The sequence below is a fragment of the Lycorma delicatula genome, chromosome 9, assembly GCF_047948215.1.
Source record: "Lycorma delicatula isolate Av1 chromosome 9, ASM4794821v1, whole genome shotgun sequence".
Taxonomy (NCBI): domain Eukaryota; kingdom Metazoa; phylum Arthropoda; class Insecta; order Hemiptera; family Fulgoridae; genus Lycorma; species Lycorma delicatula.
Window position 1 is genome coordinate 6,287,730 of NC_134463.1, and position 27,784 is coordinate 6,315,513.

A 27,784-nucleotide genomic window follows, 5' to 3' on the forward strand; every position below is an offset into this window, starting at 1 on the left:
TCCCTAGAGTTATACTAGCGAGAATGCGCACCATCTTTTTGCCAAACAAAATTCTCTGATCAATCTTGCACTTGAGAAAAGAGCCGCAAGCGGCATATTTGAATAATCATCTCCTATTACGCTTTCTTCAGCGATAAAAAAACTACTCGTAAACTTGCCGTTGGGATATTGCACAGTAAACATTTGATTTTGGGAAGTTCCTTTTTGCGCTGAATAATTCATGGAGATTTTCTGACACCCACATGCAGCATTATATTTGTTAAATTGACCACTAAGATGAAATTACGACTCATCACTACAGATAATATGATCAAAACTATCGTCACGCGACAACACTTCGATCGCGAAGTCGACACGCACATCGTAGTCGGTAGATTTCATAGCCTGTAGCAGCTGTAAACTATATGGACGTATACGTAAGAGGTTCCTTAAATATTCTACACTGTCATCACGCGGCATTGATAGTTCGTGGCCGGCCTTTCTAACATATTTTTAGGAGTACGTCGGGAATACTCGATGACACGTTCAACATTTTCTTCAGGCCTTAGTCGTTCCGTACTTTTCCTTTTACACAGACATCCATCCGTTTCACACCGATTATTACATCACTGTCACCGGGCGGATCACAATAAAACGTTCAATAGGTAGTTGAACTGTTACTACAGAATCACCTTTACCTTTAGCAAACTGCAAAATACAGAAGCCTTTCTGTTCAGGAGTCGCCATATTTTTCAGTGATGTTGTCAAGCGGAATAGTAGAGAATCAATTTAAGACCGTGTGCGTAAAACTATCGTTTTTGCTATTTGATTCAAACTTTAAATCAATACTTCGTCCCAAGATATAATATAACAATTTAAAACCAGATATTCTTTTATTTACACAATATATATAAATTTGCGCATATAATAGATCCGTATTTAGAAGTTAACTAATTGCTTTCTTGCTTCGGTTGAGTGTCTATGTGTGTGCGCGCTCGCGTATATAAACACACATAATATATTTATTTACCTATAGAAAAAGTCGTCTTTTTCTTTTTAGCCTCCGGAACCACAGTAAGGTACTTCAGAGGATGAATGAGGATGATATGAATGAATGTAAATGAAGTGTAGTCTGGTACAGTCTCAGGTCGACCACTCTTGAGATATGTGGTTAATTGAAACCCAGCCACCAAAGAACGCCCGGTATCCACGAACTAGTTTTCAAATCCATAAATAAATAATTGCCTTTGCTAGGATTTGAATCTCAGAATTCTCGACTTCGAAATCAACTCATTCGCGATGACCAGTTAACCACTATACCAACCCGGTGGGTAAAACACAAGACGTCTTGACCGGCTCATAATTAACACCCAGCTACTGAATGGCTCATAATTATCACCCAGCCAAAACTACTGAAGATAAATTGATGAAAATATGTGTACAAGATCTTCTTAGGGTAAAATTGCGCATTAAGAAAGGATTTTTTGAAGTTCCGAGTTTATATTAATTTACTATTTCTCTTTAATATTCTAGGTAATATACGAAGGTATGAATTTAATTGTTGGTGTTTGTATAAGGAGTGAAGAAAGGTATAAATATTTTAAACAATAATTGCATATTTTCCCCATTTCCTATTACATTAAACGAGATATTTACTCGATCTGGAATTGAAAATACTCTTCAGATAAATATCTGAAAACCATTTTAGAGTTTTTTTAAATTTCGATTTCAGACAGTAGTAGCCAGCGACTGGTTGCACCTGCCTCCCGTAACTAGATTAAAAAACATAAAATAAAAAAAATGTTTAATTTTAAAAAAAAATTGCTAAACAAAGTACTCTCACCTCCCGTGGTGTTTGTCGGGTAACGCTGAGAACCGGGCGAAATACATCTTTACCCGTACAAAGGACGGGTAACCTGCTATAACTACTATTTGTAGGTTGGAGGCCGAGAATTTTGAAACCCGCATTCTTCAGATCAGTGAAAGTTTTGATTCCTGTACTGACTAAACGTTTATTCTGAAAAGATTACAATACCCTAATAATTTTTATAAAATGAGCAGGCTTAAATTTTTTTGCCATTATTTTTCTCACAAGCATGAGTTTAGTGTACACAGAGGAGTCCGGGGGGCAGAGCCCTCTGTCTAGATGGCAGGGAGAAGGGATACCGAAACGATCCCTGACCGAATAGTATATATAATTATATAGTGTTAATAAAAACCGTTTCAAGAATCGGGGGATGATCCCCAACATCAAAATAAAGAAAAAACTTTGTATCGACATATGTCTGGAAACCCTTAGTTTACCAGCTATCGGCCATTTTGTATTTTTAACGTAAAAATTTATTTCTCAGGGAGAGTTAATCGTATCGAGCTGAAATTTTGTTACTACAAACCAGCGATTGCAAACATATTAACAAATAATAGTTTTACCTGGCCACCATATTGAAACGGTTGAGAAATCAGGTTCATTATTTTTATACCGGTAAATAGAAGTTTACCGATAAAGGGTAACTAGAGAGTTACCCTAGCAGTTTAAAAAATTTCAGCTCGGTAAGATTAACCGTTCCTGAGAAATAAAATTGTATGTTAAAAATAGAAAATGGCCGATAGCCCGTAAGACTAAACGTTTCCGGACATTTGTTGATAGCAGTATTTTCTTTATGTTGATGTGGGGGAGCATCTCTTCAATTCGTGAAACGGGTTTTATAAGCACTCTGTATACACGCGCGCGTGCGTGTATACACAGCACTCCTAAACAACCGATTTTTTATTTTGAATATATTTAAAATTAATCTAAAAATAGTAATTTAATATTAAATTATTTAGCGATATTTTAAAACTAAGTGTATAATTAGTGATTTATTATTGTATAAGACTGTAGAGATATAAATAAAAAGATAGAAAATTTTCGTTAAAATTATTGACATGTAGTTAATCATATTTATTATCGATTAAAATTAATTAAAGAATACAAAGGATATATGGAAAAATAATTTATTTATCTGTATCCTACCCTTACATAAAATTTTATATTACTCCGGTGCTCCTGTGTTTAAATCAAACAAATTAAAACTCTACTACTAAGATAAATCCAAATCGTAAAGAAAAATCCATTTCCACATAAGTATATAAATAGGTAGATTTACGTAAAATAAAATCCATTAATAAAGGATAATCAAAAATACAGTAAGACATAAAATAAACAATAAAAAAAGAAAGTTTTAGGAAAAACTGTATTACGAAAAAACCAAAAGAAAATCTGTGTTCTCTATGGCTTTTTATATTTACAACATACTTTTAGAGACTTAAGAAAGAAAAAAGTGAGATAACGAGAGAAGAAAGTGAGATAGAAACGGTTAAAAGGGTGGAAGTAGAAATAAGTTAGCTAAGCTGAAAAGAGGGAGAATATAAAGTTCGTAAGTCAAAGATTCATCTTCAGATAGATGGATAAGGGAGTAGGCCTATAAGAAAAAAGAGGGATGAGTTTCAGGCGTATTTTTAAAGGGAAGTATAGGAGAGAATATAAGGAGACCGTTTTGTTTATTTCGATGTCTGTAGCATCAGAGCACTGCAAAAACTACTATAATATACGATATATAGGCCGTATATAGTCAGAGGTTCTTCGAGGATCATCATCTCTTTTCCACAACTTCACCCCACCCTCTCGTATAGATCTACTTCCACTTACCCCTTTGTTCCTTCTTATATTTTCCTTTTTGACCTTCTTTAACTCGCTCACTGACCGAAAAAAAAAACACATAACGCAGTACTCATATAAAGAATAACTCAATCACAATAAATAAATCTTAAAAGTTGAACGGTTCGCTACGTAGGATCCAATAAATAAAATACTGAAATCGCATCGGTTGTACTATTATGTCTGAACACTTCTTCAACTAACGTAAGTTTTACCCCAAACCAAGTGGCATAAATCATTCAAAAACTACCGCAGTATAATTTTATATAAGAAATTTCACATAAAATGAAGAATAATCAGTAAATTTATTAATTTACTTCTGACCTACTTTTCCTTCTTTATCTTTTTTTCGTAAGTTAATTTAATGAGATCGATGAACACTTCTTCGTTTTAATTAAACAGACGTTAAATATAAAAAAAATAATTTTTTTACAAATTTAAAAAAAAAAAATGACGGTATTACTTCGGTCCCATGGTGTAAGTAGGGGGGTGAAAAAGAATTCTCCTTATGTCTTTAGGTATGAGGAGTAAAAAAATACCATTCACTTAAATTGGGGTTTCCTTTTATGTATATGTATATGTAGGCCTATGTGTAAAATTGTGTGGCTCGAAAATCTCCAAAACTACTCGATCAATTATTGAAATTTAGATATACTGTAGTAGTGTATTTGAAGTTGTGCACGTGAAAATTTTATGAAGATTGGTTGAGTTGTTCCTGAGTTACGCTCAATTTAAGGTTAAAAAATTTGAGCGGGGCAAGTTAGAATCGTGGTTCGTTATGAAGCTGCAAGTTGGATCGTGAAAACAAAAAAAAAAAAAAAAAAAAAAAAATAGGTGTTATTGCACATAAATGCGCAGGAATATTTCTTAAATTGCGTTGAAAAGAAATAAATAATTCTTCTACTCGATAAAATTTTTGAAACAAACTTATTTTTTCAAGAAAAAGCTAAAATTTAAATAAATTACTAGTAGAGTAATTTAAGAGATACGAATTACAAAACCGTATGAATTGGTGCCGGCTTCAAAAATTAATTTTCAAAGATTGTAATGAAGGCGTAGTGAAAAATTTTATTTTTCTTTTCACTGATTTTTTTTAATCGATTCAATTTTTTTAAAGTTTTTATTTTACTCTTTTTAATTTTTTTTAACTTCGTCAAATCTGAAAATCTGAGATACGGGCAGAAGGCTTACGAAACAAGACTTAGTTAAGAGGAAAAGACTTTGCTTGAGACAAAACACGATCCTTTTTTACCCATTAATTTTTCCATTGATCTAAAATAACTGTGCAATAGAACGGGGACACCGCTAACAACACGTTTATAGTTAAAAAAAAAGAATCATCAAATGTGGAGATTCTGATCATGCTTTATCCCCAGACAAATATAAATAAATTTATACGGATCGAATTAATTTCGAAATGGGTTAATAATGATAAATTATTTGGCGGAGTAAACAGTTTACTTTTTGGTAAAATTATACACACAGCTTCTATCAGTAAAAGATCATTGGTTTTTTGTACAACCTATTTTGTACCGATCAGAGATAAACGTGGAATATTGTCCATCAATATTAGTCAGAGTAATGATGTACAGTTTGTTGATTTATTAAATAAGCTGCGCTTTGGAAACCTCATAATTGCTCTCAATTGAAGCTTTTATATGAAAGAAGAAGAAGAATCATTACCCTAAGAATTTGAAGATGGTGCTGCTGTTCAAATTTTCCCGACCGTAAATGCGTAAAATTAGTCGATGAATATAATGATAAAACGACAAGTACAACAGCTGAATCTAGTCATATTTACAATATTAATTCAGTTAATAAATCATGCGAAGTAGCAACGTTTGGAAAAACACGCTAGATAAAGTGATTCCCACAGATTTCATTGAAGCGAAGCTTCTTAACGCAGGCTTCAGGAGAGGGAGTCAATTGAAAAAAATAACGAGCGTCACGAAAAGGCGTCACACGCCAGCTGATTCCCCCACTATGCCTACCACGTGCTGTATACAGATACTATTACGCGTGTTCCGTAAGCATTCTTACTCTCTCACTTTTATACACGGCTTATTGTATACGCGTAATAAATATATAAATAAATATTTTTTTATAATATGTGTATTTATTAGTTTATATTTCTTATTAAATTTTGTATTAATAATATGAATTATTAGCGGTGCAAAATAACGTATACGTAATAACAAAATGATACATTTTTTTATTAATAAAAAGTATGAACTAACAATGAAGCACATATATTACAAAAAATATTTATTTACATAATACATAGAAAAATTTAAAGATAACATTGAAGTTTAATCATCGTATTCTATCACAGTAATTATTGGTTTGTGGTAACTGAAGTAGGATATAAATGTTTGAGACTATTTTGTTTAAGTATCTTGAAAAAACAGCATCAATGGTTGTGCCATGTTTTGTTGTAGCTTGCACCGGTTGATTGATTATTCATCGATAAACTGAATCTTTCAAAGATAAACTGTTTAAACGCTTCTGGTTTTTCGTCAGCAAAATTGACATTGAAGTCACCAGACAAAATACGTGGTAATTCATGATGATTTTTCCCCATCCATTGAGCAATTTTTTCATTATACTCTGCTCTTACTTTCTAAAGGAACATTATTATTTCATAAATTTTTTTATTTGGTGAAATGTATATAACTAACATAACCAAATTAATGTCGTTTTCCAACTTGCATGTAGCTGAACAAAAATCTTCAATATTTGAAGTTCGTAGACTTATTTTACTTATATTTGTCATAATAATATCAAATTTTGAGCTTATCACAGGCTTCAAAAATTTTATTATTTGTGTATATTGCGTATACGTTATTTTGCACCATTAATCATTCATATAATATACTGCGTAAGAAGCTTCGCTTTCGTTGAGTGTCGATACACCGATGCACTCGTTTTTATTAATCGAGATACATTCCTACAATCGATAAAACTGGCAGAAGGGTCTCGCGTCATGTTTGCCGTAATAAATCAGTTTCAGTTTCCCACAGATTAGTTAATGAAGCCATGAGAATCATTAAAGAAATAATTGGTCAGAGCTCTTTTCTGAGCTCTGTCCAATGAGATTTTTTTTTTTCGGTTGTTTGTGGGCGAAAAACGCTTGGGCGTTATCATCGCCCGGTAGGTATTATTAAAAGGGTAATATAACTCCGAAATAATAAGCTATACAAGGTGCAAATGTAATATTAATCATATAATAAAAATTTACTAAAACAAGCCAAGAAGGCAAAATAAAACCCAAAACTAATATCACAGACAAAGGTGACAAAACATTAAAGATAAAATAATAGAATAAAGAAAGTATAAAAACTTACCTAACTCTGATGGGTTGTGCAAAAATCCCCACCCCGGATAGTAAAATTAAACTAAAAAATCAAATCGAAAATAAAGGTTAAAATTATTAAAAAACAATCCTTACAGAAAAACATATATAACTATATTAAATCCTTTGCAGTAAACCAGTACTATGCAAAAAGAGAAACATTCGCTCCAAAACCCTGCCATCATTACCCTAGACTTCACGAATGCTGCAGGGTATATTAAACCGACGACGCAATGCCGCATAACATACGCAGTCCACGAGAATGTGGTGCACAGTCATGCGGCAGTTGCATCGTGTGCACAGGGGTGGATCTCCTCCCGACATTAGATATTCATGCGTGATCCTCGTATGCCCCAACCGTAACCGGCGGAGGACCACTTCCTCACGACGAGAGTTCCTGCAAGAGGAGCCCCACGGCAACACTGAGTCTTTAATCCGCCGAAGTTTACTATGGACGACAGCCGTCCAGCCACTTTGCCACCTTGCTCGCAGTGATTGTTTTATATGATTAATAAAATCAAAGGTAGTAGCTCGGGTGGTGAAAGGAGGCTGAATACACGCATCTTTCGCAGCAGAATCCGCCCTCTCATTACCAAGAATCCCAACGTGGCTAGGGATCCAGCAAAAGCCTACCCCCTTGTTTCGTTTTTCTAACTCAGCGATTTTATCATAAATGCCAACGACGACAGGATGTCCGGAATAAAGGTTTTCCAACGCCTGGAGATCACTGTACGAGTCACTGCAAATAAGAATGTTCCTATATTTAGGGCCAACGATACTTAGAGCCCTACCCACAGCGAGTAGTTCCGCGGTGAACACACTCGTAACACCGGGTAGGCCAAACATATAAGTCTGTTCATTGAAAACAAAAGCACAACCAACGTTACCGTCATGCTTCGACCCATCAGTGTATACCAGCACGTCTGGGTTCGACTTGGTGAGGAGAAACTGGAACACCTACTGGTAAACAATAGGTGGCGTTGATTGTTTATCATACGTTGTAAGATCAAACATAAAATTTACACGGTTTATTCTCCACGGGGGATTCGAGCACGGACATGATGGAAAGAATGACGGAGTGCCAACATTCATACGCTCCAGCAGACGTCGTGTACGGACACCCACAGGCGCAGTACAACGTGGACGGTCCTCATACTTCCTCAAATTAGGATTCATAAGTACTGGGTCAAAAGCTGGGTGATTCGGCTGTCCGCTGAGACGGGCAAAATAAGATAACAAGAGCTGGTCTCGTCTATCCCAAAGTGATGGCACACCACTGTCTACAAGTAAGCTTGCGATAGGGCTTGATCTAAACGCGCCCATGGCAAGCCGAAGAAAAGAATGATGCACACCGTTCAGCATCTTAAGTACGGTTTGACGAGCTGAGGAATAGGAGACACAACCATAATCCAAAACGGGAACGAACAAGGGAGTAGTAAAAACGTAACATACACGACCGATCGGCCCCCCAGTTGGTGTTACTTAGGACCCGCATCATATCCAAAAGTTTGGAACACTTTGTCCTCAAATCCCTCATATGTGTGCCCCAAGTAAGACGGCTATCAAAAAGCAAACCCAGAAACCCGACGTAAGTAGAGACAGCAATAAGCTCCCTCTTCAGAAAAACCCGCGGATTAGAAGGGTTCCGTAGCCGAGAAAAGACTACACATTTCATGTTGTCGGGTGAAAATGTGAAACCAGTAGTCCCTGACCAAGCCTCAAGGCGAAATATAGTGTTCTGCATCAGTCGCTCCGCAGTGTGTGTAGATCGGCTCGCAACGTAAATAACAAAATTATCAACGAAAAGACAAGAGACAGGAGCCTACACAAGTGGTAATGCTGTTTATGGCCACAGAAAACAAGCTGGCACTTAATAAACTACCTTGCGGTACCCCATTTTCTGAGACGACACTGTCTGAAAGTGAATCGTCTACACGAACACGAAATGTCCGGTGATTAAGGAATCCCCGGATAAAAGCAAGCATGTTGCCAGTGATCCCCCACCAATGATATGGAGAATTGCCGCCAAATTCAGTTTTGATCAAATTCGATGATGATAAGATTGGTAGAAATATTAGAGAAGCTGACGGATATCAGCTTCTGCGACTTTTCCAAAGGATATGAAACGTAGAATGGTCCCAGTAATTTTAAGCTGGAATATAACAGAGAATAAAAAACTCCAGAGAGTAACTCTCAATACGGCGGTAATTTATTCAGGGAAAAGTAATTTTGTGAAAAGCCAGAGGTTTACGTTGCTCTTACTCGACTGAAAACATTAGACTGGTTAGCTATATCAGATTTACCAAATAAAGTAATGAATAAACCACATGACAAAAGTTCTAATGCAGAAATGCAATTATTAAGATCTCTCCCACTATAAATGATCTATCAGTATTTTTTATATAATGTTAGGTGTTATGGCCTTTGCGATGTGGAGGACCATAAAACCTTTGTGGTAGGTTTTAGAGCGAGTATTAACTGTAGATGCATAGGTGATGAATAGAAACAACGCCTTGTTGCTGATTGAATTGTTATTTAATATTTAGTCGTCTTGACATATAGATAATATATAATTTAACTTCTAACATATAACGTAACACATATAATTAAATTAATAACACATAAGTATACATCTCGATTCCCCCCCGAGGGGAGAAGATCCCTGCCTCGTAGCGTGTCAGGTCGCTACACCACCCCCTCCGTTCCTAGCCAGCAGTGGCTTTAAAGGAGGACATCTTCTTGCCCTCAAAATGTGACACATTCCACAGTGTACAGCACGGCCACGGGGAGATGCCACCGATGCAGATGCCCCGAGGGACATCTACATCGGTAATTCGTCACGAGAGATAGTATGAGTTCCGTCTTCCGAAGAAGACGGCAGACACCTAACGCTACCACGTCGCCCTCAAGAACTAAGTAAAAGCCTAAGAAAACCACGGAGAAGAAGACCCCGCGCCTACCACAATCAGTCTAATTTATTCCATACCGCAAATGCCTCAAGTACGCCACGACAGCGTATCTATCGGCGAAATTAATTCGGTAACGGCAACGGATCGTAAGAATTAAGCGATTGGAGCACAGCCGCTAGATAAACAATAAACCAAGTCCCAGAGGTCCTAAAGTTTGGTCTGTCGGGAGCTGAGTATAACCTCTAATCTCCCACTGCAGCTCCGGTTAGGAGGGCCTCTCGGAATACACCCTGGTCGATCGCAACCAATTTAACCCGATAACCCCATTAGGTGTGCACTCCAATTCGACAAATCGCCATGCTAAAGTTAATAATCGTGCACGGGGAGCGAACCCCCCGAACACAACCTCCATTAATACTACTCTAACCGAGGCCGGTGCCAAAGCGCCTACCTCCGGCCAACTGCCTGGGCGGTACCCTAGCCACCCGGAAGTCCTACGGGACAAGGCCCCGCAAGCGCCAATACAGTACGAGAAGCCAAGACTAGTCAGTTATACAGCAGCATAAGCTGCAAGGGACCTACACTCTGCCAGGCCGACACCATTAAGAAAGAAATTACCACTGCCCAGACAAGTCTGGGACTTAAAAGCCTACCGCCAAACCCACCCATTTCCAATGCAGAATCCGCTCTGCAAGCAGAGCAACACAAACAGAAACCCGCGGTCGAAAAATAACTGCCAAAGAAGCGATTTGGCATCGCAGTAAAAATACAGCCTTCCGCATCAGAAAATGAGGTGGATCATTTTAAAAGAGCAACTTAACGACCTGGCAGATCGCCCAACTACATGAGCGGTGTTGAAAAACAACCCCGAGACTCCAACAACAACTATCCTAACTGTGTGCAAACACAATGCCCAAAAGAAGGATACTAATTATCCAAAGAATTGAAGTACAATTCTACCGCACGTAAGTAACAGCCACAGTCCTTACTGTTGACCGAATGCTTGCACTCTTTGCGCAACCTCTTACAGTTAACGCAAGATGGAGCCTCGGCTTTCTGCGGACAGTCGTCGCGCTTGTGACCTTCCGCGCCAAAATGCGCGCAGACTGACGCATACTTACAGAATTTGGCCCTGTGACCAAAACGACAGCACTTAAAGCACCTTTGTACATCTATGTACTCCCTAACCCTGCAAGAAGCGAAATCTATGTACAATCTACCCTCAGACACAAATTTCTGGAAGAGACCAGCACCAAGTTCAAAAACGCCGTGATACCGCTGAGCCTCACGGCGGCCGGTCTTGAATAGTAGTCTACACTCTTTCTCGAAAGCAGCCTCATCCAACTTGGTGTTCTGCTCCCTCACTAGAGACAAAACCTCCTTGTCAGATAGCCGCCGGTCAATGTCGTAGACAATGACCCGGGGCCTACGCTTACGCTTGGAGTCGACCTGGACCTCAAGCTTTTTCACCTCCGGAGACTCCTGGATGACTCGGACTGTCTCCTTGTCATTTGCAACCGCTACCAGACCCTTGCTGGTCTCTTTGATTTCCCTAATCTTGAGGGCCTTCCGGTTACCACGAAGAGCAACCTGAAAGTCCTCCTTGAGTTGTCTACTAGACTTAGTAGACCCCTCAGACTGCATTACGAATAAAACCTCGGGCTGCTTGGAAGCCTGACTAGCCTCACGCTTCCCCTTGACAACATCGGCGAACCGCCTTTGCTGCCTCGGGGCAGGCGTCGGGACCTCAACAACTTTGACCTCGGCGGGCTTCGAGGCCAACTTTTCGTAACCATCTGCCAAAGCAGATAGCACACCCCTAACATGTTGAGGGGCAACATTCTGCCCCTCGCACTAGCGCTGACGCTCTTGGGACCTTCAACAAAGTCGAAAAGATAATCCAAGCTCTGTCGAGCAGCCGCCAGCATAGCCTCTGAGCTCCCAGGAACACCCTGGGAAGCCAAGAAATCCTCCACCAAAGGATCATTAATACACTCCCGGGTGGGAGCCCTAACCATCTCTACCTCAGAGAAGTCACTCTCCGAGCAAGAGAGAGACGGCGAAATCTCCGCTCTCCGCTTGCGGCCAGGCCGAACTACCAGCTGGTCATCTAAACTGGCCAGAGTTACCCTAGCCTGCCTACTACTACCGGGTCTAGACATACTCGCTGTCTTCCTTCTACAAAATACACTGGGCGAACCCACTAATGTGACTACTGCCCGCAGCGAGCCACGGACAGCTGGGGACCTTCTTTATTCCCCTGTCACTCTTTGCACCTTTTAGCCGCTTCTGGATCGATTGAGTGCAATACGGAGCACGTACGGCACAAAATCACGGACAACGGCCCTCGCTCTGAAAAGAGCGCAAGCAGGACTAGGGAAAGCCTAAAAATATTCCCTTGCTTGTAACGGGGACTTACAACCAGAAGTCGTTGCCACCTTTCAGCCCCGATGAGGCAGGTACGCGTCGTATAAAACTACTCCAGACACCTTCCGAAGAAAGTGAAATGATGAGACTAAATCGGAAAGTACTTACTGCAATCGCAATTTCTCTATTCAGCTAGACTGAAACCACTGGAAGGTCCACACTCGACCAGCAGCCAAAAACACCAAATAGCAATTTAATCACAGCACTCTGGACGCACTTCAGGAGACCAGAGTATCACATCAGTATACAACTAAAATAAGCGTTCATCCGAACATTAGTATGCGAGTCCATCCGGACTGAGGGTGCAACACGACCGCTCTGGGTCAGATTCGGCGCCGAATGCATACAGTCGCTACATCATAATGACCACTCCTTGCGGTATTTTGACGTAGGGGACATTGTGTGCCATCGTATAATCATAGCTTGCTGGAGAGCCCTATCCCTCGCTAGGTAGCAGCACCCGACGGCACAAGTGGAATGTAAGTTATCAACAAACAGTAAGTATATCAACAAACGATTTTATTAAAATTTGTTGTATCTTTTGCTGTATCATGAATAATACATACATTGTACAATGTATGTGCGCTGTATGGCAAAACTGTTTTAAAACAGTAATTTTTTTTTCGATTTGGCCAATATCAGTCATAAATATAACGGGATCACCCGGAGATCCTCTTCTTATCATTAAAAAAAAAAAGAAGTTTACCGATTTAGTTCATTCAGTAAAAGTTACTGAAAGAAAAAGAAAAAATATACTTATGTACAAATTGAGAAAGTTCTCCTTTTTCGGAGTCGGTTAAAAATGATTTCAACTCAAAGATTTCGAGCTCTGGATATCCACTAAAAATCTTCCTCATCTTCGTCTTATCAGGTGTTGAAAGGGATCAACGTTTCAATCTTTAACTTTTGTCTGCCAATATTGTCAATTCTAGGGTTCATTTTCCAATCAATCGCTCTCAGGTCAAACGCTGTCTTATCATAATCTGTGTCTTATTTCTTTTATTTTTTTTTTACGAACTACTTCCAGTTTTCGAACTTTATTTTCCAAAGTAATCTTCAGGCGTTCACTCTACAATTTGTTTCTTGAATATTCTACCTATAGGATTCATTTTAGCAGTTTTTCTAATGTATTTATTTCTTATCTTACCTCTTCTTATTACTCCATTTATCCATTTTAGTAAACTCTTTTCCACGACCTTCATGTTCCTTAACTACGTCTTATTATCAATTGACTATGATTCAGGGCCGTACAATATTTACGATCTCAATACAGGTTTTTTTACCGCTTTCCGTTGCAGAGAAGTAGAGTCTCGGCCTTTTATCCGAAGGTCACAGGTTTCAATCCCGGTCAGGCATGGCATTTTTCATGCGCTACAAATTTCCATCGGGATAATGACCAAAACAGTTGATGTTCGTAAGACTAAAAAAAATAAAATCAATGCAGTTTTATGCGTTTTTCCTTTCATAGTTCTACTTACTCGTACTTTCTTACCATACATCACGCTGCTTATCTTTTTCCAATAAGTCAATCATCCAAAATCTTATCCTGTGGTTTATTTCACCCTCTAACATAAAATTCTTCTCTACTTTTCACCATAAATACTTCAATTTTTTAAAAATCTAACTAATTATTTGTTCAAATTTTTAACCATTTTTTTTTATGAGTTTTTTTTAAGATGAATCTAATTTTTCTTTTATATTGTGGGTACCATAACCTAACGATTGCAGCGATCTGAAGCAAGGATCGATAAAACAACGGCATAATAATGCTAAAGGATAAAAAGAACAGATGCCGGTTGACTAAAGAAAATGAGGAGGCTATCTGGTTTCTTCTGACTTCTTTGTTGAACCAAGTTTTAATTTTACATATCAGCATAATTACGAACTGCATAATTTGTTTTATTTATTTATTTTTACTAATGCCATAAAACTTTCAAATATATGTCTCAAATATGACTGTCTGACTCATAATCAACGTACAGCCAAAACTATTATAGGTACAGACTTGACATTTTCAGGGTACCTTCGTATTTTTAAGTAGGCGTGCACTAAGAAAGGATTTTGTGAAATTTTTATTTTAAGGGGTTCAAATAAATTATTTTATGGGGTTAAAATGAATAATCGATAGTATTTTCAGTATCGATTTATTTGTGTCGAAAATATTTGTATTTTAAGATAAATCTTTGATTGAATGAAGATCACGGTAGCAAAATTTATTAATAATTTAATTTCAATTTATTATTAATATTGTTATTTATTGTTTATTTCTTCTGGCTCTAATTTGTTGGTGTTGCTTCTTCCTACCGATCGTTTATAAACATTTAAGAAAAAAGAAGTCATATGATTTTTTATGAGTCAACAGTTAGTGTAGTGTTTCAAAAAGTGAATAAACATGTCAGTTGAAAAGATAACTGCCAGTGACACGTTAATAACCCAAACAGTTAAACTTATCAAAGGAGATGGTGCATGCCTGTTCCGAGCACTTGTTTTTCACTCATTCAGTGATGAAGAACGATGCCAGGAGATACGAAACACAATCGTTTCGTACGTGGCTGATCATTGAATTTTTTGGGAGCCTGTATGTAACTATGATGATGAATGATGATTATGAGTGATAAGAACAGGAGTTCTATTATCTATTTCTGACATCATCTTTTAAACATAGCAACATAATAAGCAAAAGCATCATTTCAAAACATTCAATAAATATGTTTAAAATTCAAATATCGTGTGAGCGAGGCCGTGACGGGTAATCTGCTAGTATATATATATAAAGAAGATTAAATTGATGAAGTGATACCCATTTTGAAAAAAAAAAATCAGAATGTTGGTAGGAATCAAACTTAAAACCAAGTGATCTTAAAGTCAGTATGCCACTTAGTTGAAAAATATATGCAATTTAAAACTTAGCTCCTATAAAGTATTTTGAATAAAAAATAAACAGGAAATTGGTGGTGAAATAACTATTTAGATACAACACACGGGTCATAAATTAGACTAAGGCCAATAATAATAAAGGTTAAAACTATGAAATTTCTGTTCAAATTAGATCATTGATTGCTGACGTTATAAACAAAACTGCAATAAATATTTTTTTTTTTTAATAACAGAAACCACCTTTACATAATATTGTAAAAAGGAAACCTTTAAAACAAAAAAAAACACAATTTTAATTAAAAGTTCATACTCGTACTTTCAGGTTAAATGAATATTTACCGTATCTTGGTATCGTTAATTTCCAATAGTTTCGTTCTTTTCTGTCAGCACTTTGTAGACAAGTTGTTCAGTCGTAAAGCTATTTTGAAGAAAAGACAGAATCTGGTAAAAGTATCACATCCTTCTTATCTGCAATAAAAAAAAAAAAACAGAAATCCCTTAGAATCGAATTTAAAAAAATTAACATGTCATTATTATGTTTTTTTTTTTTTTTTGTTTTTTTAATGTTTTAAGTGATTCCAAAGTAAGTAAAAATACTTTTTTAGAAAAGTGCCCGAGAGTTATTTTTATTATACAAAAATTATCTTTATTAGAAATCGGTATTGAAAATATGAACGCTGTTACTCAATAAGGCAAAATTATTTAATATTTCATTTCTCTCAATTTTATTAATACAGAAAATACATCTTATACATGTCCTCAATTTAATGACATTAAAATTACGCTAAAACACAATATTTAATAAACATAAATCAAAATTTTTTCTTCCATAATTCCATTGTTAACAAACTACTCACTCCTTTGTTCATACTTTCTCGTTCGAAGAGTTCTCGGCCTAATTCAAAGATGGCGCAAATATTACCAAATGACTATGATATTTGTCAAATATGATCGTTTTGCGCGCTGGAAGTTTCCGCATTTATTTGCTTGTTTTGACTATCAAGTAAAGAAAAAAAGTTTAAATATTTTCTGAATAATCGATAAAATTGAAGTTCCAGCAGTTGTAAAGTACTTTGTTTGAAAATATTTAACCGTAACGAACATATAAAAAGAATTACAACTTCACTTTAAAAGGGTGGGCTGCTGAATTTAAACGTGATCGTACAACCATTCAAGATGATGAACGCTCAGTTTGCCCAAAAACCACCACGACCGCCCAAATCGTCACAAAAATTCATAATACCATTTTAATGATCGCCAGTTGAAGTTACACGAGCTAGCTGACATCCCAAAAATTTCGATAGACTGTGTCCACTTCACTTTATCCAACGGAAACGTTTTCCTCTCAATAAGTGCCGTGCATGTCAACAGCCGACCAAAAACTGTTAATTCGACTAAACACTTCTTGAGGCTGTTTAGACTTATTTAAACGTGATTCAGTTAAATTTCTTCAACGTCTTATAATAGTATATGAAATATGAATTGAAAATTACACACCAGAGATCACAGTAGCTGGAAGCAGTGAATATGCCCTCAAAGAAAGCGAAAACGTTCCATTAAGATTTTTTGCGATTGTTGTCGTGCGGTGCACATAGACTATCTGAAAAAAGGCAAACTATCACCGGACAGTTTTACGCTTCACAACAGGACCGATTTTAGGGTGCTAAACGTCAAGCTAAACTTCAACATCTGGCCAAAAAGAAAATCCTCTTTCATTAAAATAATGTTCCTACAAGCACGTCTTGGGTTGCTGTAAAACTTCATGACCTATTAAAGCTTCTAAGCTCTTCCACATGCGTCGTATTTGCCGGATTTCACTCACAGCGACTACTTCCTCTTTCCCAACCTAAGAAAAATTGCTCGCTGGACGAAAATTTCCTTTAACTGATGAGGTCAAAGTTGAGGCGCTTATCTGGCAGGGTTGGACACATTGCATTATACTGATGGTATTTAAAAATTGGCAAGTCGTTGGATTAATTACATCGAATTGTAATGTAACAAAAAAATAATAGAAATTTCTAAACATATACTTACTGTACACTTATTTATACTATTACATTAATATAAAAAATATATTAAGCGATCGTTCCAGTATAAAGCGTACTGCCATTAAGAAATAACTTTTGTTTTATATAAATGATTTCGCACAAGTTATTTATCGACAATCATATCAATTATAGTGTATGTAGAATTTAAAAACCAGTCGTCATTGAAAGCTGCTTCTACCCCACTCCTATAACTCGGCATGCAAAACACTAGCTACTGGTTGCTACAAAAGTAATGCGTACGCGCTATTTAAAAATAAATTTCGTAAATAACTACGCCACGTCAAAGAAAATCATAACGTTATAACTTGTGATAAATAAACAACTCATTTCATGTACTTTTTTATTACGTCATTGTTTCAGTTTATTTATACCAAAACCTTAGTTTAACATACTTGAAAAAAAAAACGTATACCTTCAAGAAATAAATAAATAAAATTACTTCATACACATCTTGAACAAAATATTAGGAATATATAATTTTATTTGTAGTAACAAATTACCAGAACATATTTCATTACTATATTAGTAACGTCATAGTTGGATACAGTAGAAGTAATTGCAAAGTAACGGATGTAACTTTTGGAATACACTACTTCGGCTGCTGGTGTGAGAAGTCGCTGAGTAATGTTAAGAGCAGTAGAGGGGATGCCACAGCGTACCGCCTTCAGATATTACAACACTATACATTAAAGATGCATTAAAGATTTTATTTATTGAAATAATTTATCTTATAATCTTTGTGTTTTATAACGGCCAAGACAAAATGTAAAAATAAACTATGAAGTTCAGTTGACTGTACCGTTCTTTATATAAATATATCTCTCTCTAGCCCAACTTTAAACAAACCAGTACTAGTTTCGCGTTTTGACAAACTGTTTGCTTTATACGGTAATATATAGTATCCCTTTATTTTATAATTTAAAACTATTCATTTTGTTGTAAATTTCCTGGAAAATTTGAATTTAAGATAATGTTAAAAATTTTTTTCTGGGTTACAAGGCAATTGTTTACAAAGTAAATGAATGAATGAATAAATCAATAAGTTAAAATTAACTTCCATCTACAGATTTGATCGTTTAGAGTCCGGAAAAACCATTGATAACACTATATTCTTATATATTTTACACACACCAACTTCAGCCATCAGTCTTTGGAGTTTTTATTAACAGGAAATACTGATAGCCTAAGTTGGTGTTTATAAAAATATTCTTCGTCAACTATACAATAATAAGAACGCTGTATCCTAACTCGTAAATTTTTCCCACTTTTATGATGAATTGTGAAGAGGGAATATTTCCGTTAATAATTCATTTCTTTAAAATTACATCACAGTAACCTTCTCTTCACGCAACCAGCTCACACTTAAAATATCATGTTAGCATAATAATGGTCTGATGGTGTTATGTGTGAAATTATTTTTTTTTAAGCTCTTATTTAAAAATTTATTTTGAATTAAAAAGTACGTATAATTTTATATAATGAATAAAATTATTTTTTTAAAAGTACTATTTAATCCGAAAATTCGTTGCTAGGAAATGAATCAATTTTTTATACAATTATACAGTAAATGATCATTTACTCGGAATTTACTACGAATAACAAACAGAATTCTGTCTTGAAAACGGGGATCATAATGTCAATAATACGATAGATTTGTAACAATGCAAGTAGATCAAGCGAACAGATTTAATATATTATGCCGTAAATTTCATACATAGAGTAAACTACACATACCTACCTACAACCTAAAGCTACCTTGTTGGTGCGGACAGCTCAGAAGTGGTCATTTTATATGAATTATAAAAATACTCTACACTATCGTATTGCTTATTTGCTATAAAAATGTAATTTCACAATTTTATCACCTTCAGAAAACTACCTTTAATATCTTAGCTGATATTCCAGGACAGATTTTCCTAAATTTAAGTTAGCAAAACTTATGCTGGAAGCAAAACCAACTTTTCAGTAGGCCGTGCCTTAGGAATCGGTGACAGAATTTTAATTTTGGACGTGTTTTAATTTAAATTTTCTAATAATGGATTTTTTCACCCGATCAATAGAGTATATACCCGGTCACCCGGTGTTTGTGAACACCGGGTGACGGTCGCCGCGTCTGTTGCAGCATGGAATTAGGGGGGGGTGAAATTGAATTTTCTTTACGTTTTGAGGTTTGAGGAGTGCAGTGAGTCACACTGTTGAGCGAGTTGAAACGTGATGCTTGTATGTAGGGTCTACCGGTTAATCGAACGTGTGTAATACGTTGTACTCTGAAAATCAGCGCGTTTCCGATTGCAAAATAGTTAGGGCATTAGAAACGAAAGGTCGGACTATTACCGAATAAAATTAGAAACAATACTATTCGCTTCGCCAGATTGTGCTCCGTCAAAGCTGAGACAATCAGATATCACAATCGAGGGGCGTCGCTAGCGCCCCCTCTGCCAAGTATGACAACTTGCCATTTTTTTTAAAGGGATCCCATTTTAATACGTTGTTTTTAACCTAATTCTACACGATGAATTCAGTAAGATACGAAACACCATTTGGAATACTATTTCAAAAATAAGTTGATACATTTTGTTCATCACTTCTGTTTCGTTGAGTAAATAAATGGTTTCCTAAAACACATTATGTTTATATTGAAATATAAAAGAAACTTCATGTAGTAGGAAAATTATGTAATGAAAATTTAAGCTTAACAGAATGTGTTTTGATATTTTTTGCAGAGTTGAAGCACAGAGTTCCATGTAAATAAAGTAATTTTGAAAATAAATTCGGAAACAAATTTGTTTTGAAAAAGTGTGGTGGTTATATGCGTGAACAGTGTTCAATAAAATTATTGTAACAGATGTTACAGAATCATATCAGTCATGAAGCTGGTGAAGTGAAACAGAAAATAAGCCAAATTGTAATGTAGTACTTCCCGATTAACCTTTTCGTAAACATAATCCGGTAGATTGTAGTCTATGTTATTCACGATATTTGGAACAGAATTTAATAAAAATACTGTAAAATAGGAACAAATCAGAACGAGAACAACTTATTAGGAGTAAACTTACATGCATAGAAATATTCGAGATGTTAAAACGCATAACCCTTTCTTTTGTATGCTTCAATAGAATAAAAGGAAAAAATTATATAGTTCAATATATCATAAAAATATCACGTGCTATCTGAATTACTCTGTGTATTTCCTGTTATCAGTTCTTATTTATTATCCGAATGGGAACTCTAAATTACCCAGTAAAAGTTCTAAATAACCTTACAATACATTTTGTGTTCTCTAATCTTTTCCTATTTTTTTTTTCTGGAAATAGAAAAACTACATTCTGTATACTTTAGATTAAAAAATTTGTTAATATTTTGCCAAGGTTTAATATACGTTCAACCTACCACAAAGTTATCTGCCCTGATGCAGATCCTCACTACCGTGCCCACCTCAATTCTTCTCTACAACTAATTTTTGAAATTTCTGATGCGGTAAAAAAGAAAATAACAGGCTTAAAGATAAAACGCAAATTTTATGTTAAAAATTTCACGAAAAGAGAGTTTTTTTAATGATGTACGCTGTTACCTACTACCTTATTTATTTAATTTTCATTTTGATTAACTGCCTTTATTATCATCTTTCATTGTGCTTAATGAAAACTTTTGAGAATGAAAAATTATTGAACTTCTTAAAATTTTAATATTTCTACATTTTTGAGTGGATTAAACGTTAAAATTCCGTTACTAAGAGATTACTCATAATAAAACTAAAAACGTTTTTTTTGATAACGGTAGTTAAGTATTTAAAAATCACTTTCCGTAAAAATCAACAAATCATGTGTACAAACAAGTCGAATAATGGCTATCCCTTATTTACTTATCAAAGTAACTACAAAACCTGTAGTTTTAAGAAATTACAATTTTTCATATTTATTCCTCGTTTAAATTTAATACCTTCTTTTCATTTTTTAAGTTTTTAAACAATTCTTCCCTCAGAATTCGAAATTTCCTGATTTGGTTCTCCTACAAAGAGTATTAACGACCAATGAAGGCTGTAAAAGCTATAGGATAATAATAATAATAACTGAAAAATCTCTAGGTAAAAGGCTTTTACCTTTTATTCATATGCAAAAGTTATCTACTAAAGAAACGAGGGAAAAGTCAAGTCGAAGCATTTTTTTTTTTATTTTTTAGATTTATCCCTTCGATTGTTGTGGTCATTAGTCCTTCTCCCAGACAAAAAAGAAATAAAATCTTTAACTTCCTGATAAAAAACCGGATACTTAGTCAAAAACTAGCCTTGTCGAACAATTTAAACCTAATTAGACTTACGGTTGAAGATCGTTGAGACCCCAAATTACACAAGATGGGAAGGATGTATAGAACCCTTGCTACTTTTTTTTCTCTCCCATACCTAGGAGGGTGGACCAGCTAATGCACTGCACACCCTCAGAGGTTGCCTTTGCCTCTAACCTACCGAGACCCGCGGGACCCGGCTATGCCGTTACCAGCGGGGGTCATTCACCCAGTAGGCCGGGACTGGGTCTTTTATATCCTGCCTCTAACTGTACCCCCTCAGAAGGGAGGGATCCAGCCGGGTCTCGGTCTGAACCCTTGCTACTTATGATAAACATATATCAGTTTTTTTTTAAATGTTTCCAAATCATCAAAACGGGAGCAAAGCACCAGCAGTTGTTTTTAATAAATAATTCAAAAATAAATCTGTTAGTATTTTTATAAAAATTAAAAAAAGTAAAAATCTGTCATGTTTGTATTAAATTTATCCCCTACGTTTTCCCTTAGGCCATTCTTATTTGTTTCTTTTCTCCATCCTCCTGATGGCCTCCGCCTCTCATTCCAGGGTGACTGAGGGGTGAGAGATAAACTCTTCCGGTCCATCTACGCAACAAGTCACGGCGGATTTTTTGCTTCTGGCATCATATGATACCGACCCAGATGATGCAGTGGCTATTGCATCAGTGACTTGATGTTCTCCCCGCTAAAATATTTGAGGCGGCTAAAGTGCTCGCTCTCTCTTTTAGTGGCCTCCGTTCTTTCAAGGGTTTCGTTGTTGCTTGTCCAACACTGCCTTTTTCTAACATCATTTTCTCTTCCTTTCCGATTCCCTGAACGGGGATTTTTTTCAATCTGTACTTTGACTACTTTGGCTAAATTTTCCTTTACCTTATTCCTCGGTAGAGAAGAACTCTTTTGTTTGGTTACGTCTGCTGTCTTCTTTATCGGTTTTGGATTGCTATCCTGGTCGGTAGACTCTTCAATTTCTGATCGATGATGAATTCGGTCATATTTCCTAAGGCTGGAATCAGTTTAGAGATCATGTCTTTTGATCTAAAGAAAGCTGCAGGAGCGGCAGCAACCTGTGCATGAGACGTAACCTTTTTTTTTTAACCTCCGGATCCACCGTTAGGCATTCTTCAGAGGATGAGATGAATGATTTGTAGCTGTGTGAAAATGCCATGCCTGACCGGGATTCGAACCCGGGACCTCCGGATGAAAGGCCGAAACGCTACCACTCGCGCCACGGAGGCCGGCAAGACGTCACCTTTGGCGATTCGCTAAATACAATTTTTCTAGCTTCGAAGAAGCTGACCTTTTGAAAAATCTTTACCTCTTGTATCGCTACTTCTTCCTTATATTTCGGACAATTTCGTTATCTCACAGTGTGATGTCCACTACAGCTGACATAAACGGCGGATCCCTGCACGGGTCATCCGGGTGTAACGATTCACAACTTTCAGTCCTGTTTTGTCGTGCTTCGCGCTGCTGCATGTCCGAATTTCTGACATCCAAAACAATGAAGGCGAGATAAACGGTTGAACATTAGTCTATGAAATTCTGCTTTATTTTTTCGCCACACTTGGGTTTGTTAAACGTCAGGACATGTGACTAGGAGGGTAAAACTTCTCCGTTGCGTCGTACGTTTAAACTTCGACATATAAATCGTTGTTCATAAAGCTCCTCGGTGATTTCCTCTTCTCTGCAATTCCGCAAGTTCCTGCACGCAACATACCGTTGGAGGTATTTAGCGAACCGTGCGATACAACCTTAACGTCTATGAGCCCCATCTTCTCGGTTTGAGTAGCTGTGACGTCTATAGATCAATATAAAAACATTAATTAAAAAATGTTCCTGAATCAGAAAACAGCTATTGAAATAAAGAATGCTTAAACCGATCGGTTTGAGCTGGGAAGAGGAATAAGTAAATTTTTTTAAAGGAGATGAAAGTATCAGTCTAAGAATAAGGTAAATAAATCGTATAAAGTTAGCGTATTACGTGGTATTTTTAGGAAATAAAGCCCAAGATATTCAGCAGATAATTTTAAAATCAGAAAATATTATTACAGAATTTGCTACGAAAATGAATAAAATTAGGAACACAAAACTGGAAATGGTAGAAATCAATAAGCCTGTAAATAAAAGAACGAAGAAAGACAAATAAAACATTACAGACAATCAAGTACAAAAGTGAAAATGATACAAAAACGGGAATCGAAGTTAAGGAAGCATTTGACAGAAAAAAAATATTACTGCGTAGTAAGATGGAATTAAGAGTTGAGGTAACGTCTAATGTCGTTTGGAAAGAACTTTTTTATGTACTACATGAAATATAAAGACAAAAAAAGATAGAAAAAAGGCTGGAAGCATTTGAAATCAGACTTGGTGAAGATATGAGAAGATTAACTGGTCATATAAATCAGGAGAGATAATAAGGTATTTGATAATGAATATTAATAAATATATCCTAATCTAATACTAACATTCAAAATATTTTCACGTAGATATTCTAGAAAATTGATTGGAAAACCTAGAATAAGAATAATATATATTTCTAAATTTCTGATGATCTTAGTATTTTACTTCGTCTCTCTTGATCATTTTCTTACTTTTATCAAAATAACATATATTTTATAAAGTTAATTTTTAAGTTCTATAATTACAATACTTAAGATTAAGCTTTCTAACATTCTAAGCCATCTTCGAGATATGACACCTGAATATGAAAAAAAGTAAAAAATAAAATGAAAGAAAAAAAACTCGCGCATTTTTGCGGAAGAAGACCGATTTTGGGTTAATTTAATTTAGTTTTAATATATTGTAATATATTTTTATTTTTATTTCGGTTTAATATAGCTAACAACAGTTACCGCAGATAAAGAAACGTTAACGTTCCTACTTCACATTTTTTAACGAACCACGCTTTTAGCTAGCCACGCTCAAATTTTTTCGACCTTAATTGAGCGTAACTTAAGAACGACTCAACCAATCTTCATCAAATTTTCTCAAGCGCAACTTCAGATATACAAGGTCTGTTCAGAAAATAACCGACCTTTTATTTTTTTAACCTTTATTATTAATTTTACAGATTATTGATCCTGCAACCACGCTTCTTACTTTTTAGACCTTAAATTGAGCGTAACTGAAGTACGATTTAACCAAACTTCATAAAATGTTCACAAGAACAATTTCAAATAGATACACTACTACAGCATATCTAAATTTCAATCAAATTGATGTAATAGTTTTGGAGATTTCCGAATTACAATATATATATATATATATATATAAGGAAGCTCCAAGTTAAGAGAATGGTATTTTCATACTCCTTATACCTCAAAACGTAAAGATTTTTACTCACCATGGTTCGAAAGAAATAAGACAGTAATTCTGTGTTTTTCTTCAGAAAATCAGAAAATTATATATTCATATTTTTAGAAAGAAATATGACCTCTCTACCCTTTGTAAGTGGTTGAAAAATATTCCCACCCTGACACCGCTTCACTTAAAAATAATATTTAAAATAAATTTATAGGTGAATAAATTGCATAAAAATTTAATTTTTAGGGTTAAGGATGACATAATACTTTTTTCTAAATCTATCTCCAAGGAAATTCATTTTTTATAAGTTTAGCAAGAAGCCTGAATAAATAAATTTTTAGAGCGTCTTTCCTAATACCTCCTCGTCAGTATTTTATTATTTTTGTGATAATTTTCTTTTTTTAATTTAACAAAATCAATCCTCCAAATCAAAAAAATCTGTAGGTTAAACTGTTGCTGAAATTCAAATATAAATAAAAATTCAGCACAGATTTTTATATTTTCGACTAAGGAAATAATCAAATTTAAAAATATTAGTCTCGGATATCATTTTTTGAGTAATAGTAAAGTAATATTTTGCCTTTTTATGTAACAGAAAAATAAAAATTTACTAATGTAATGCTGAGAAAGTATTCCGAAACAGTAATGTAACAAATAGTGTCGAGTCAAACGAACGATTTTAAATTTCTTCTTTTTTCTGTAAAAAATAAAAATAGAAAATAGTTTTTGTATTACAGATCTTGAAACGACTTTGTACAAGGTTTAAAATTAGAGAGCGTTTACTTTGTCAAGTAACTCAGGGAATGAGCTAATAGTCGGCCAATCAGGGGGAATAGAGGTTAAGGTTGGTTTAAGGAAAAGACCAGAACATTGGTGGAAGGGGTAAGGGATAAGAAGGGGTAAAACGCGCAAAAATTCCAAACACGTCTGTGTCAGCAAAGCCCTCTGCCCCAACCCACACTTCCACCACCTTGGCGATATTCACCGCTATACTCTTTTTCTTTACCCGTCCTTTATTCCAACCGATTCTCCCACTGTATAGCAGCACCTTTAAAAGTTAAATCACCCGCTTTTAAAACCTCCTTCTCTTTCTACCACCCCCCACAAATTACCGTTTTTGTAACATGAACTAAAATCACCTTACCGTACCATATTGTCTTTGTTCTTTATCTCCTACACATTAAATACTACTAATTCTTCTTGGCTTTTTTTTTAAAAACAAAAGAAAAAGTTTTGAGTAGAGAAAATAAACTACCTAATAGATTTTAATTAGCTAATTAATTACAAGTTCCTTACTTTAGTTTAACTAAATTTTAAAAGATAATAAATTTATCAATATTTTATCTAGTAACATTTTTTTTTCTTATTAAACTAATTGGAATTACCTGCACTCGAGAGGGTCTTGTTCATATCAGGATCATCAATTATCAAAATTATTTCTGATTCTGTCTTGTTTCAAAAACAAAAAAATATTGCACAGAATGACGAAACATGATAAGACTTTAACACGTATATTAAACTGGCATCTCCCGTCGCGGCTTCGTTCGCAAAATATATAATCAAAATTTGGAATGAATACAAAAATTATTTCTCAACGCCAATCTTAGTTTATTTTTTGAATAACAAAAAATGAGTAATTATTCAAAAATAAAAAATCTTAAAAAGAAATGAATACAAATAGTTTGAAATGTGCACGAGTTGAAAAAAAAAAAGAAAGAGCTGGTCATGGCTTGCTTCGCTCGCCCTACCCGTCTAGGGGGTCCAGGGAGCTCTGCCCCCTGGAACCCATTTGTTCATAAAACTCATGCTTGTAAGAATAATAATGATAAATAAAAATTAAAGCCTGTTCAATTTATAAAAACTATCGGTGTACTGATAGTTTGGAACTTAAACCGTATGTTCCACTCCATTGTCAAAACCGATTGTACTCTAATGTACAATAAGTTACAATGGAGTTACAGAGGATTACAACACGTTTTGATAATGGAATGGTTCCGAAACGCGTCAACAAGTGTAAAAAATTGAAGCTAAGAAAGGTAGGCAATACTGTACATAGAAAGTTCTGTAACTTGTTCAGAGCAATAGTCTGGTCAATACAGGACCCGAAACTTTGAGTGATTTAAGAATGATGATTTAAAAACAGTCGGGCTTCATCGTAGAGATATTAATTGTAACCGGTTACCAGCACGAAGTACGGGTAAAAATCTATTTTTCCGGTTCTTACCGTTACCCGACAAACACCACTGGGAGGTGACCGTACTTCGTTTCTCTTTTTTTTTAAATTGTTTAATTACTTTTATTTCATTTTTTTACTTAAGTAACCGGAGACAGTTACAGCCGCCGGTCGCATCGCACATGTAGTAAAGTGGCTGTGTTGGTTGAGCCGCTGCGCTGTACATCGTCGCACCCCTTAAAAAATCGAAATTCACAAAAACCCAAAATGGTTTTTAGATATTTATCTGGAGAGTATTTGCAACCCCAATCTTGTGAATATGTAGTTTAGTATTGCTGTAAATAAAGAAAATTTGCAATCATTGTTCAATTTTTTTATCTTTTTTCGACCCTTTCAAGGTCTAATTTCAAAAAATCTACATATTGGTTTTTGATATTTACATGAAAATGATACATACCAAAAAATCAAGTTGATATCTTCATTTGTTACCGATAAATTAAAAAGAAAATAGCCCGGTTTAAAAAAAATCCATTTTAAACTCATTTTAAATTTAAAAAAAAAATTTTAACTCGGAATTCCAAAAAATCTAGAAATTTGTTTTTAGACATTCACATGAAAATTACACACACCAAAAATTCAGTTGATATCTTCATTTGTAACCAAGAAATTACTCCATTTTAACCCTTTAAACACGGAATTTCAAAAATCCTTTCTTACTGC

The 27,784-nt window shown here is 35.4% G+C and overlaps 1 long non-coding RNA gene across 1 annotated transcript in view; it reads right to left on the reverse strand.

Moving 5' to 3' along the window:
• The window catches only part of LOC142330142 (uncharacterized), a 343,972-nt gene that overhangs the window by 265,071 nt on the left and 51,117 nt on the right, over window positions 1-27,784 (reverse strand). Inside the window, exons 2-3 of the long non-coding RNA XR_012757701.1 lie at window positions 15,581-15,709; window positions 7,021-7,071 (exon numbers count right to left, since the gene is read on the reverse strand). This is a non-coding gene — a long non-coding RNA (uncharacterized LOC142330142). The remainder of the gene's footprint in view (window positions 1-7,020; window positions 7,072-15,580; window positions 15,710-27,784) is intronic.